Here is a 15830-nt window from a genome sequence, read left to right as displayed (position 1 = left end):
ATGGGGTGAATCCAAGCAGCCCAGGGTTGAAGCAGTTGCCTCCTGGCCAAGAGACTGTGGCTGGTGGAAAGCGGAGGAGGCTGAAGTAGGACAGGAAAAAGGGTGGGGGTTAGGAAAGTGTATATTGCTCATTACTGGGTGTTCTGTCTCCTGCTGGTAACTACATGAAGCTGCTTTCCTGTATTCCCTGTCTGCTGATCTGCAATGTGAGTGGGGCGAATCCAAGCAGCATGGATGCTGCACTTCCTGGCTGGTTGAGCCACCTCAGCCAGCTAGAAAGCTCCGAGGTAGAGCAGCAGGAAGAGGATGGGGGGTGGGAAAGAGTTTATTACTGGTTACCGGGTTCTCTGTCTTCTGCTGGAGCTCTATGAAGTTGCTTTCCCATGCTCACTGTCAGCTGATCTCTGACAGGAGTCCAAGATGGTGAATTTGTGCTGCATTATCTGATAAGGAAGCTCTGCAAGTATCTATCCTCACTCTCAGTCCCCCGTAAGTTTCTTATTCTATTCAGTGTTTGGCTGAGTTCTTTATCTCTTCTGTTGACACTTCAGGTTCCAGGAATGATGTTTCTCCCTGTTTTACTTAGTTTTTAGAGTCTTTGCTGTGCAGGGATGGCATGGTGCTTCTGTCTATGGCACCATGTTGGCCAGAAGTCTCTAAATAAAGCATTACTGAAGAAGAAAAACAAAGTAGAGGCCTTGTACTACCTGACTTCAGAACATACTGTACAGCTATAATAGTCAAGACAGCCTGGTACTGGTACAATGATGGATCCATTGACCTATGCAACAGAATTGAGAACCTAGATGTAAATCCATCGACTTACGGACACCTGATCTTTGACAAAGGCCCAAAATCCCCTAAATGGGAAAAAGACAGTTTTTTTTTTTTTTAAACAAATGGTGCTGGAAAAACTGAGTGTACTGTCCAGCTGTACAAAAATGGAATAGGACCCACACCTCACATTGTACACAAGAACTAATTCAAAATGGATCAAAGACCTAAATATAACACCAAACACTATAAAGATCATGGAAGAAAAATAGGGCCCATGCTAGGTTCCCTAATTACGTCATAAATAGGATACAAACCATAACTAACAATACACAAACACCAAAAGTTAAGGTAGATAACTGGGATCTTCTAAAACTTAAATATACCCAACACAAGAATTCATGAAAAGAATAAAAAGAGAACCTACAGATTGGAATAAAAATTTTGGCTAAGATGTTTCCCACAAAGGTCTAGTCTCTAAAATCTATAGGAAAATCTAACACCTCCACAAAAAAAGACAAATAATCCAATTTAAAAATGGGCAAAGAATATGAACAGATACTACACCAAAGAAGACAGACATTCAGGCAGCTTACAGACACATGAGGAAATACAATCATTAGTCATTACCAAAAAAAAAAGAGAAAGAAAAAACATTGTCATTGAATAGATTCTGACTCATAGTGACCCTATAGGACAGAAAGGAACTGCCCCATAGGGTTTCCAAGGAACAACTGGAGGACCGAAATTGCTGATCTTTTGATTAGCAGCCAAGCTATTAACAAATGTGCCACCAGGGCCCCTACTGGCCATTAAAGAAATGCAAATCATAACTACAATGAGATATCATCTCATCTCAACATTACGGGCACTGATCAAAAAAAAAAAAAAAACAGCAAATAACAAATGTTGAAGAGGCTGAAAGGAAACGTAAAATGATACAACCACCTGAAAACAATATGGAGCTTCCTTAAAAAACTAAAAATAGAAATTCCATATGATCCAGCAATCCTGCTCCAAGCAATATACCCTAGAGAAATAAAAGCTGTCACAAGAATAGACATATGCACACCCATGTTCATTGCAGCATTATTCACAATACCAAAAGATGGAAACAACCTAAGTGCTCATCAACAGATGAATGGATAAACAAACTATGGTACATAAACACAATGGAATACTACACAACGATAAAGAACAAAGATGAATCTGCAAAACATCTCACAACATGAATGAATCTGGAGGGCATTATTCTGAGTGAAATAAGTCACCCACAAAAGGAAAATACTGTAGGACACCATTATTGTAAAAACTCATTAAAAGGCTTACACACAGAAAGAAACAGTCTTTGATGGTTAAGAAGAGGGGGAGTGGTGGGGAGGGAAAAACACTAACTAGACAATAGATAAGTGGTAACTTTGGTGAAGGGTAAGACAGTACACAATACTGGGGAAGTCAGCACAACTTGACCAAGGCAAAATCATAGAAGATTCATAGATGCATCCAAACTCCCTGAAGGACCAAGTTACTGGACTGAGGGCTGGGGACCATGGTCTTGGCAGACACCTAGTTCAACTGGCATAACATACTTTATAGAGAAAATGTTCTACATCGTACTTTGCTGAGTAGTGTCTGGAGTCTTAAAAGCTTGTGAGTGATCATCTAAGATATGTCTACTGGTCCCACTCTGTCTGGAGCAAGGGAGAATTAGGAAAACCAAAGACATGAGTGAAAGATAAGTCCAAAGGACTGATGGACCAACCTACCACAGCGTCCACCAGACTGAGTCCAACACAACTAGTTGGTGTCCAGCTACTACCACTGACTGCTCTGACAGGGATCACAATAAAGGGTCCCGGACACAGCAGGAAAAAAATGTAGAACAAAATTTAAATTCACACAAAAGGACCAGGCTTGCTGGTCTGGCAGAGACTGAGAAACTCCAAAAGTATGGTCCCTGGACATCTTTTTAACTTAGTACAAAAGTCACTCCTGAAATTCATCCTTCAGCCAAAGATTAGACAGGCCTATAAAAAACAATAACACTCGTAGTTCAACCATTTATATAAGACTAAATGGGCAAGTCAGCCCAGGGACAAGGATGAGAGCACTGGATGAATGTAAGTGGAGAATCCAGGGTTGAGAAGGGGAAGTGTTGACACATCTCATGATTGGCAGTCAATGTCACAAAACATGTGTATTAATTGTTTAATGAGAAACTAATTTGCTCTGTAAACTTTCATCTAAAGCCCTCCCCCCTCCCAAAAAAAAAGAATCCCGGCAATTTCAAGTTATTACCTACTCTGAACTTTCTAGAGCCCTGGTGGCACAGTGGTTAAGAGCTTGGCTGCTAACCAGGAGGTTGGCAGTTTGAATCCACCAGCCACTCTCTAGAAACCCTATGGGGCAATTCTACTCTGTCTTATAGGGTCGCTATGGGTTATAATCGACTCAACGGCAACAAATTTTTTTTTTTTTCTTGGTTCTGGACTTTCTATGTCCATTCTTGGCCTACCATGGCACATTGCCTACTTCCTTATCTCCCTTATATATCACGGGCAGAGGAAGCATAAACACATGTGCCATTTTATGTCCTTCACAGAGTACCACTAAGAACCTTGTGTGCAATGGACACTTTATTAATATTTATAGAACAAAGTATTTCAGTAAAGATCAAAGGACTTTGATAAGTTCAGAGAGACAAACATAAGCCTTTATTTTTTTTTAGGTTATTGTATTTTGATCTGAGTAATTGTTCAAAATACCTGATGTAAGAAGAGTTGTTTTGAGGAAATAATTGATACCATATTAATGTCAGATGTAAACTTAGTCACAGTATATAGACAAGGATTGCAAATTTCCTAGAGCCCAAACTGAGAGATAACTACTGATCTTTGTGAATATATGAAAAAAAAAAATTTTTTCCTTGATAATATTTGTGGTAAAAAAAAAAAAAAAACATAGTAACCCTATTTATGGTACTACTAATATAAAGATGGAACCCTGGTGGCTCTGTGGTTAAATGTTCAGCAACTAACCAAAGGTCAGCAGTTCAAATCCACAGCCTCTCCTTGAAAACCTGTGGGCCCATTTGAGTCAGAATTGACTCTATGTCAACGGTTGTTGTTATTTTTTTTTAACAAAAATGAGTAAAAAGATTAATTTATTTTTTATGTTTGAACTGGACCAATAAGCAACATCATGATAAATGGAGAAAATATTGCAACTGTGAAGGATTATTTCATTTTACTTGGATCTGCAATCAAAACCCATGGAAGCAGCAGTAAGGAAATCAAAAGATGCATTGCATTGGGCAAATCTGCCTTAAAAGATGTCTTTAAAGTGTCAAAAAACAAAGATGTCAACATGAAGACTAAGGTGCACCTGACCCAAACCATGGTGTTCCAATCATTTCATATGCATGCCAAAGCTGGACAATGAATAAGGAAGGCCAAAGAAGAATTTATACCTTTGAATTGTTCAAATAATATTGAGTATACCATAGATTGCCAAAAAAGGAGCAGATCCGTCTTTGGAGAGTACTATAAGAATGCTCCTTAGAAGCAAGGATGGCAGGATTCCATCTCACATACTTCGGACGTGTTATCAGGAGACATGAGTCCCTGGAGAAGGACATCGAGCTTGGTAAAGTAGAGGATCAGTGAAAAAGAGGAAGACCTTCAATGAGATGGGCTGACGCAGTGGGTACAACAAAGGGCTCAAGCATAACAATGTGAGAATGGTGCCGGACCAGGCAGTGTTTCCTTCTGTAGTATATAGGATTGCTATGAGACAAAACCAACTCAGTGGCACCTAACAACAGGTAGACACAGGACTACCTTTACAGTTACTTATTATATAAAATGGATAAATCAGACAAGTTCCAGTACCCTGTATATCATGACTCTTTCTGCTCCCAGATGTCTTCACAAATAGCACAGCAGGAAAAGTCCTAACTTACAAAGATGTTTATGATGAGTGATTAGAGTGAAAATGCAGCTCTCCTTTATCATGTTTAATATTCAGTGCAGTATGCTATGACTTCTGCCTTCACAAAGAATTTGTGATAGGATCAAGTTTTCATTATAACTTTGTGGTGTATCCCATGGCCCCCATTAGAAGGGGCATCAGTATCTGTGTACCCTTCTCTTTGAAGATGATCATGCAAAACCTTCAAAACTAAACCTCTTGGACATTGGGCTACATATCCCAATGGGACAGTAACTCCTTTTTTTTTTTTTGAAACTAAACAGAACAAGCAACAACACCCCATGTTGTCAGGGAGGGAACATAGAGGAATGTCAGTCTCCTTGTGCTCCCTTAGTTATGCAATGTGAGCCCTGGTCAGTCCTTATATTGAGATGAGGTGGTTGTGGGTTTCATGTCATATGACTGAGAATGTTACTCTTCACACAGTGGGATTCCCAGCCTCACTGAAGACACACTTGTTCCAGGAATGATATTGAAACAGAAGAATCAGAGGATGGAAGACTACCTGTAGATTTGAGTAATGGTTGTTTCTGCAATAAACCACTGTAAAACCAGCTGTCTTCAGGCTAATTCTGACTCATGGTGTCCTCATGTGTGTCAGAGTAGAACTATGTTTCACAGGGCTTTCAATGGCTGATTTTTTTGAAGTAGATCACTAGGCCTTTCATCAATCAGCGATGAGCAAAGTTGACATGATGGTAACTGGTTTTGGTTTATTCTCGTGGAAGAAGATTATTTTTTATTAGCAAAGACAATTTATTTGTATTCATTCAGTATGACCATTGGATGATGCTATCAGTTACCTCATCTGATTCTCACCGTTACTTTCAGGAAACTTAACAGCTCACAACCTTTCTGTTCAAAATTGAGAAAAAGAATGGCCAGATGATGGAATGGTATAAATGAATAATTATGAGACATCTTCCCTGTTGATAATTATATCAACATATAGTTGATATATTAACCTATAATAATTATGATGTCTTCTCTTCTTCCTTTTTGATAGCAATGAGAGACAAACAGGGATTAAAACAGGGTAGAAGAACACTGTGGGTAAAGTAATGTAAGAACAAAAGTGAAAGAGTGATGAAAATCTCAAAAATGAGAGCATTACAAGCTATTTTTTAAAAGAAATGTAGAAGAATTAAAAATGAATAAATTGAAGACAGAAAAAGGTCAGGGAGGCAGGAAAGGAAGAAGAGGGAATACAGAAAAAGAAAAAATCCAAAACTAAATAGAAAGGAAAAATAGGAGCAAGACAGAATAAAGACATGAGAAATCACAATGCTATTTTTTAAAGAGTGGAAGAAACAATGGAAATGAAGGACAAACCAAGATGAACACAGACAAAATATACAGAGAGATAAGGGGGGAAAAAAAAAACCATAAAAATGAGTAAGCAACAGGAAAATGAAAGGAGAATGCAGAAAAAGAAATGCATGAAGTCAACAAGAGAATAGTAGGTTTGAAGAAGGAAAACGTTCAATTGTGCCAGGGAATGCTTGTACAGGCATTAGTTTCGGTTAGCCCATTAGAGCAAGTTTAACAGGAAAAGAGAACAAGTCACATAACAAATATTTCTATTTTATGTCCTCCATAATAGATCTCAGCCTTGTCAGAGTACCCTGAGAGGAAATTAAATTAGACGATTTCATTAAGAAGTGATGCAGAGGCAAAAAGAGTAGTGTAGAGCCTTGAAGAGCCAGGACATGCTATATATTAGGAGAAATATGTGAGCATATAAAAGAATGCTTCAACAATAGAGAGTCTTAAGACTTTTTTTCCTTTCATTTTTTTTTTGTTTGTTTGTTTGTAGCCATATGTATGACAGCTTAGTAAACTAGCTCACACCTGCCGTAAAAGCCTGGCAATGACCTTAGGGCACTTACCTCTATCCAGTCTCTAAAGTAAGACACTGCTATACAATGTTTTCTGAGACTGATTGCACTTCTTTCTAACTGTAACTTTAACTGCCTTAAAGTGCATGGCTTCAACATGATCCTTTTTGCCACCAACAATTTCGGTAATTAAATAAATGTACAGCAGAAGTGAGTACACTTTCTATAGTCATGGATTCTTCTTCCAGTGTTTTTTTTTTTTAATTTAGAAGAGTCCACATATTTTACATTCATTTTTTTTTTTTTTTTGTACAGCATCTACCCTATTGATAATCTGTAGGCCTTTTATTAACAAGCCAAAATATGTTTCTGTGAAGTCAGATTTATGTTTTAGAAACCAATAAGATTAGTCTTTTCTAGCAAGAAGAATTGATGCCTTTGAATTATAGAGCTGTCAAAGAATATTGAATAAACCACAAGCTTCCAGAAGAACAAATAAATCTGTCTTGGAAGTTGTACAATGAGAATGCTTCTTAGAAGTGAGCATGGCGAGAGTTTGTCTCATGTACTTTGGGCATGTTACCAGGAGTGGACGGGTCTTGGAGAAGGACATCATGCTTGTTAAAGAAGAGGGTCAGCTAAAGAGAGGAAGACCTTGAGTGAGATGGATTGACATAGTGGCTGCAATAATCAGCTCAAACATAGCAATGATTATGAGGATGGCACAGGACTGGGCAATGTTTTGTTTTGTTGTTCATGGGGTCACTATGAGTTGGACCCAACTGGATGGCACCTAATGGAAACATCAACAGCTAGGCAGTTACTAAAATTATAGAATGATAAGTCAGAAACTAACAGTTTGAAGCTTCATTTTTCAGCTTTCAAGCCTTTGGGGAAGCCTTTCTCTAACCTCATATGCAGAATTAATTATTTCTTTGTGCTGTGGTAGAATTTGTATATATTGATTTTTTTTATTTATCACCTCTCGCAGTGGTTATTTCTGCTAGCTTGTATATTAGGCTTGCCTCTTCTGTCAGAGGGCATATTAGATTGCACACTCTTTGAAAAAAAGGGTTATATATCACCGAACTCTCTGTAATTGTTACATCAGAGGCCTAATTCATTTATAGGCAGTTGATCCACATTATGGAATGATGGGAAAAAAACATAAAAATAATATATCTACCTATTTATTTTTGCTATTGTCAGTATTAAAAAATTATCAGTCCTATATACATACATATGTACAATCCTACACACACACATTCCCATTTCAGAGAGGGCTATACATACCTTCTGGGGATAGAGTAGGAAGCACATGTAATTTTAGAGATAATATTGACTCATTTTAAAATATCAAACAGCAGCGTGGAGGTTTCTATTTTTATAATGCAGGGCATAGATTAAAAAAAAAAAATTCCTGTCTCAGATAGATAGATGTATTCATAGAGCTATGAAATTTAATCTACATATATATATATTTTGATACATAGAATAAATTTGAATTATAAGTATTTTACTTTTGATAGTGGTATCACTGCATGACAGCATCAAATGGGGCTTTTATGTATTTTCTAAACTTAAAAAAAAATTAAAATATTTTATTTGAATATTTTAAATAATTTTTTTAAAGATAGCTATCTAATCAATTTTTTTTAATCTAATCAATTGTTGAATATTTACAATAACAGGGAAATCATAGACATACGTAATTGAAATATAAGTAATTTCAAAAAAATATAATTTATTCACAATTCTATTGAGATCTTAAAATACTTTGTTTCCAGACTATATTATCAATTATGACAGGGATTAGAGGTGCATATCAATAGCAATTATTTATTTACTGCTGATTTGTGCCCAACATGGTATTAAGCAAGTAACAAACATTTCCTCTCTTAATCCGCCTATCTACCTTATGATTATGGAACACATCAGTATACTATTACTTAAAGATTATAAAACCGAATGCTCAGAGAAGCTTTGAAAGAAGCTAGTGACCTACCTTAGGAGAAAAAGATCTCATATCATAATGTGGAAACCCTGGTGGCATATTGGTAATAACTGTGGCTACTAACCAAAAGGTCAGCAGTTTGAATCCCACCAGGCACTCCTTGGAAACCCTATGGGGCAGTTCTACTCTGTGCTGTACGGTTGTTATGAGTCAGAATCAACTCAACGGCAATGAGAATGGGTATCAGAACCTACCAGAGTTTCTCAGCCAAAACACTACTGATATTTTTACCCTTACAACTCTTTCCTGTGGGGATCTGTCTTGTGAAATGTAGGATATTTAGTAGTATTCGTGTCCTCTACTCACTAAATGAAAATGTCTCCAAACATTGTTTAATGCCTCCTAGAAAGACACAATTGTCCCTATTTGTGAACGGCTGGTCTACTTCTATGTAAATCCTGGGAATAGGCTCTTAATGAGTGCACTATAGTGTTTCTAGGAGTCCCTGGGTGGTGCAAACTGTTAAGTGTTTGATTACTAACCAAAAGGCTGGTGGTTTGAACTCATATAGGTGTGCCTTAGAAGAAAGATCTGGCAACTTGTTTCTGAAAGATCAGAATCTTGAAAACCCTATGGAGTGCAGATCTACTCTGAAACACATGGGGTTGCCATGAGTTGAAATGGACTTGATGGCAACTGTTTGGTATTTTATTTCATACTGTCTCTTGACCTAAGTTTTCTGACAATCAGAGAATACCAGCCCCAGAGGGAACTGGCTCACACCAACCCAAAGGGACAAGGAATCAACATGTATTTGCCAAGAATCTGATATATGTCAGTAGAAAAAAATCAGTTGTTTTTTTTATGGACTTTGTTGACATTTCCAATATTATAAATTCTGTAAATTCACCTAGACTAAACAAGAAGGAAGTAGAACATAGTGGTGAAAATTTTGAATCACGCATGTGTTGTATTCCTGGCACTGTCTCCTTCAACCTGAGATTTTAGGAAAGTTGATTTGAATCTCAGTTTCCTCACCTATAAAATGAAGATAATAATATTAAGTTCATAAAGATGGTGTGAGAAATATAAAGCACAATGTATGCAAGGTATCTGGAAAGTAATACTCAAAAAATGATAGTGGTTATTCATGATTTCTGAGTGATCAAAAAAAGTTCTGGAGGTTTAACACGGAGGAAGTCTTGATATTTTAGTTAAGTAATTTGTAATTCTAGAATAATTTTCAAATGCTTCAATATGCAGAGCAAAATATGTGAAAGCTTAGGTGAGAATTTGTTACCAACATTTGCCCAATAACTTAATTTATATTTTAAACTCCATAAAAGCAAATAAGTACCGAATTGTGGAAAAAACATCAGTACAACAAAGCCATAGGAATGATTGTAAAATACAGTAAAGAATAATATAATTAAGTAAAATCATGTCTTAGGAAAATCTCTAAGAAATATTTAGTAGATTAAGTCTGATTAGCTTTAAAATTGTATCAATAAAATTCTTGCTACCCTTTTTACCATAATTTTTCATTATTTTTGTGTTGATTTTCTACAGAAACCTATGCTTTAGAGAGTTGAATTGCTAGCCAGTTCATAGGGACCTCAACAGCAAATCCAAAAATTTGACAGCAACTAATTTTCAAATTTACCATCACTTTGTAAATCAGAATTTTTGCAAAAATGAAGGAATGATGTAGAAAGTATTATCTAGCATGGGATCATAAACATGATACTGTCTAGTCAATCAGATATGAAAAACAAATCTCAGAGGCTACCTACAAAACCTACAGTGAATGAAGGAATGGTGAAGTAAAAGAGTTGAACAGACGATTTCAAAGGGTGGCTCGATAAGACACAGTAAATTATTGTAATGAAATATTCAAAGACCTGAAGTAAAAAAACAAAAGTGAAGAACATGCTCAGCATTTCTCAAGCTGAAAGAACTAAAGAAAAAATTTAAACCTTGTGTTGCAATTTTGAAGATTTCTGTGGGCAATATATTAAATGATGCAGGAAGCATTAAAACAAATAGAAGGAATACACAAAGTCACTGTACCAAAAAGAATTTGCTGATGTTCAAGCATTTCAGGAGAGAGCATATGATCAAAAACCCATGTTGCTGAAGGAAGAAGTCCAAGGTGCACTGAAGGCATTGGTGGGGGAAAAAAAAGCCTCAAGAAATTGTCGGAATACCAACTGACATGTTTCAACAAACAGATGCTGCACTGGAGGAGCTCAATTATCTATGCCAAGAAATTTGGAAGAGAGTTTCCTGGCCAACCAACTGGAAGAGATCCACATTTGTGCCCATTCCAAAGAAAGGTGATCCAGCAGAATGCAGAAAATATGGAACACTACCATTAATATTATAAGCAAGGAAAATTTTGCTGAAGATAATTCAAAAACAGTTTGCAGCAGTAAACAGACAGGGACTTCCAGAAATTTAAGCTGTATTATAAAGAGTATGTGGAAAGAGCAATATCATAGCTGATGCGAGATGAATCTTGGCTGAAAGCAGAGAATTCCAGAATGATGCATACCTGTGTTTTATTGACTATGCAAAGGTATTAGGCTGTGTGGATCATAATAAATTATGGATAAAATGACAAAGAATGGGAATTTCAGAACACTAAATTGTGCTCATGAGGAACCCGTACACAGATTAAGAAGCATTCTTTCGAACAGAACAAGTGAATACTGTCATGGATTGAATTCAGTTCCCCCCAAAAATGTGTGTATCAACTTGGTTAGGCCATGATTCCCAGTATCGAGTGTTTGTCTTCCATTTTGTGATTGTAATTTTATGTTAAAAGGATTAGGGATGATTGTAACACCACCCTTACTCAGGTCACCTTCCTGATCCAATATAAAGAGAGTTTCCCTGAGGCGTGGCCTGCACCAACTTTTATCAGGAGATGAAATGGAAGCAGGCAGAGGGTTGGGGACCACATACCACCAAGAAAGCAGCACCAGAAGCAGAGCATGCCCTTTGGACACGAGGTTCCTGCACCTGAGAATCTCCTCGATCAGGGAAAGATTGAGGACGAGAACCTTCCTCCAGAGCAAAAAGAGATAGAAAGCCTTCTCCTGGAGCCAACACCCTGAATTTGGACTTGTAATCTACTAGACTGTAAGAAAATAAGTTTATCTTTGTTAAAGTCATCCACCTGTTGTATTTCTGTTGTGGCAGCACTAGATAACCAAGACAGTGACTGAGTGGTTTAAAATCAGAAAAGGTGTGCATTAAAGTTGCATCCTTTCAACATACTTATTCAATCTGTATTCTAAGCAAATAATCTGGGAAGCTGGACTAATGAAGAAGAACTTGACATCAGGATTGCAGGAAGACTCATTAACAACCTGTGATCCTCACAACTGCTCCAATAAAAAATGGAGAAAAGATTGAAATTGTCAGGGATTTCGTTTTACTTAGATTCACATCCATGGAAGCAGCAGTCAAAAATCAAACGTTGTATGCATTGGGCAAATCTTCTGCAAAAGGCCTGTTTAAAGTGCTAAAAAGCAAAGATGTCACTTAAAGACTAAGGTGCACCTGACCAAAGCTATGATATTTTCAATCATAGAGTCACTATGAGTTGAAACTGACTCAACATCGCCTAACGGCAATAACATCTACAAATTTATCGTCTACCATCTACTTAACTAGCTACTTAGCTACATATCTATTTCTCTAGCTATTCATCCATCCATCCATCCATCCATCCATCCATCCATCCATCCATCCATCCATCCATCCATCCATCCATCCATCCATCCATCCATCCATCCATCCATCCATCCATCCATCCATCCATCCATCCATCCATCCATCCATCCATCCATCCATCCATCCATCCATCCATCCATCCATCCATCCATCCATCCATCCATCCATCCATCCATCCATCCATCCATCTAGGTATGAATGATTTAGCCTTAATCTATAACGTTTCAATAGCTTTTGATAAGCTTTGGATTTTGTAGCCCTTTCAAAGCCATTTGAAAAAAATATTCAAAGTAAAAATGAACATGTGATACTAAAAAGATTTCATCTGAGCACACATCAACCTCAAATATACTCTTTGCTAAAATCAGTTTATTAATGTTAAACTGTTTAAATGAAATCAACTTGAGGGGGAGGCCTTTAACAGCTAGGATAAGCTATCTTGTCTTAAAATGGGTCCCGATTTTGTCCAGATTCAAACACTAGTAATCCCTTATTTTAGAACTCCTGACAGTGTAAATACATCTGAAATTGAAAGTACTGCATTTGGTCCATCATTTTTTATTAGACTGAAATACCTAAATGATGTGTTCTCTTCTGTGAGGCTTCAAGTGCCCTCAGCAGCCAGGATGTGGGTATCCCTCTGATCTTCCACTGGAATTTTCCTGTGCTTCAGTGCTTTTCCTTTCACAGGCTGAACTTTCTGCCCCACCTTTACAGAACCCACACTGCATACTGTCATACTGGGAAGGGGTTACATTTCAAGCACTTATTTAAATAGAGTGCTGATCAATACTGCTCCTGTCTATTCATGTGAGGGAAATTACATGCGTAACTTATGACAGCATCCCAGGATACAGATTATAAATATATCATAAAAGTGCAGACAGAATAAATAACACAAATCACCACGTCTTATCAGCATCCAAAAATACTCAAATAGTTTGGACATTTAAGTTAATTTTCTTTGAATATAAGCTATGTAAAGGAATTGTTCTTTAAAACACAAATCTTCCAACTAAATGAAGAATTTAGTGCAAATACAATGTTATGTTAATGTAATGTTCAAGACATAGCCTATGTAAAATTGCTGAATTAGTCAGAAGGGCTTTGTTCATCCAAACGCTGTGTAAGGGAAAGAATGGCTTGCCAGACCAATGTCATCATCTGGCTTCCTGTCAGGTATAATACTATGGTGGAGAGGTATATACCAGGTTTTCAGAGCCTGTCAATATTATACCTTTATTATAACCCAGTGCTGTCGAGTTGATTCTGACTCATAGTGACCCTATAGGACAGAGTAGAACTGCCTCTTAGAGTTTCCAAGGAGCACCTGGTGGATTCGAACTGTCAACCCTTTGGTTAGCAGCCGCAGCACTTAACCACTAGGCCACCAGGATTTCCAACCTTTATACCTTTGAATTTTATAGCATTTTTTTTCCAAATTATGTGTTGACCAAATCAACTCTTGACTCTTTCCAAGTAGTTTAACCATAGGAATAGAGTAGGCTGTTCAGGTTGGAGACCCTACTAGTTCTGTTTGTAATTATCTATCACTAGAAAAATTAACATTCATTGATTTCCTTGCGTTAGTTTTGTTAACATAAATCAATGATTCTGACTCTTAAAAGCTCCTCACTATCTTGTGGGGACCTAGTTTGGTGATTATCTTTGTCTAGTATGGCATTCTTTGAACTTCTAAATCAGTGATATCCACTTTTAGAAAAATAAATATTGTAAACATTTGCCCCAATTGACATGTTAATGTAGGTACTTCCAGAATTGAAGAAGATTGCTGAAAATTTCTGCTGCAACCACTATGCTGATTCACCATTATGGACTTCTTCCAAAGTCCTCTGGTAACTGAAGTAATGAATTACAGTTGATGAGAAACTATCTGAGTCCTTAATAAAATGTTATACCTTTAAACACTCTTAACTGTTTCATATATAGAATATCAAATTGTCAGCGTTTGAATTGTGTTCCCCCCAAAATATATGTGGAATATTAACACCTATTCAGGTGGATGTAATCCTTTTTGGAAATATGGTTTTCTTTGTTATGTTAATGAGGCCATATTAGTGCAAGGTGTGTCCTAAATCTAATCACTTCTGAGTTATAGAAAGAGCTGACTGGCACATACTGGGAAAGACAGATGCCACATAAAGATCACCAAGAACCAAGGAACACCCAGAGCTGCAGACAAGGAAGGAATGACAAGACTGAGACCCTGATTTAGACTTTTAGCCACCAGAACCGTGAGAGAACAAATTCCTGTTCTTTACAGCCACCTACTTTTGGTATTTCTGTTACAATAGTACTAGCGAACTAAGACACAAGTATTAGAGAAAGTAGAGAATTTATGTAAATTTGTTTTGTATGTAGCAAATATAATTGGAAGGTACCACACCCCTTTTATCTATGCAGATTTAATTCTTTGTATATGTGTATGTGTGTGTGTAACAGAAATTCATACATTACACCCAGGTATCGAAAGCTTCAGGTGACCTAAAAAAAAAAATAGTAATAACGCTCTGAAATCAGCAATTAATTATAACTACATTAGAGAAGAAAGAATAAATAGATTATAAACTTGTTTTAATGTGAAGATCATTTCCACATAGACTGCAGTGACAGTTTTGGCCAGGACCATAAAATAATATAGCATCATATAACTGACAGAAAGCATAAGACTGGGAATCAGCAAATAGCTGTGTTCGTCCCTTCCTCCCTAATTTGATAATGGGACAAAAAATAAGGACAATATATGGAAAAAGATTAAGTAAAAAATCACTTGCATACTGACTAGGACTATTACCACAGGGAATTTATTCAACTTTACTGTGCCTTGACTTCCTCATGTCATAATAATATATATTCCTGAGTATAATAATAGCACCTGTATCAAGGATTCTTGAGAAGGTTAAATAAAATCATGCATGCTGGTGCTTAAAAAAAGCAGCTTTCAGTACAGAAAGTGCTCAATGAGTTTAATTATTGTGATGAAAACTAAACTCACATAGTATGTTATGTCAGTCTTAGTACTAAAAGCTCTGTATATACTCCTTTAAACCTGGCCAGAATACTATGATGTACATGCATGTATCATCCCCATTTTACTGATGAGGGAAAAAACAAAAAACATTGCCTTTAAGTGGATTCTGACTCATAGCGACCCTAGAAGAGAGAGTAGAGCTGCCCTGTAGGGTTTCCAAGGAGCAACTGGTGGATTCGAATTGCTGACGTTTTGGTTAGCAGCCCTAGCTCTTAACCACTACTAACACCAGGGTTTCCTTTGAGGAAAGTACCATGTTTTGAAATCCACAATGTGATCCACAGCATTGTCATAATTATGTGAATCCATAACTCACTGCCTTCAACCCTAGAACTTTCTATGCATGTCATTTTAGAGAAACAATGAGAAATGTCATGTAATGGAATAATCCTACACATGAACTAGAATGATAACATTATGAGCCTAGAAATTAGATTATGGCAAACTGGTGAAGTACCTTGCCTGATATAAGAAGGGATTT

Source organism: Elephas maximus, chromosome 14, assembly GCF_024166365.1.
Source record: "Elephas maximus indicus isolate mEleMax1 chromosome 14, mEleMax1 primary haplotype, whole genome shotgun sequence".
Classification (NCBI taxonomy): Eukaryota; Metazoa; Chordata; class Mammalia; order Proboscidea; family Elephantidae; genus Elephas; species Elephas maximus.
The sequence above is the reverse complement of the archived record's forward strand: the minus strand, read 5'-3'. Positions refer to the sequence as shown.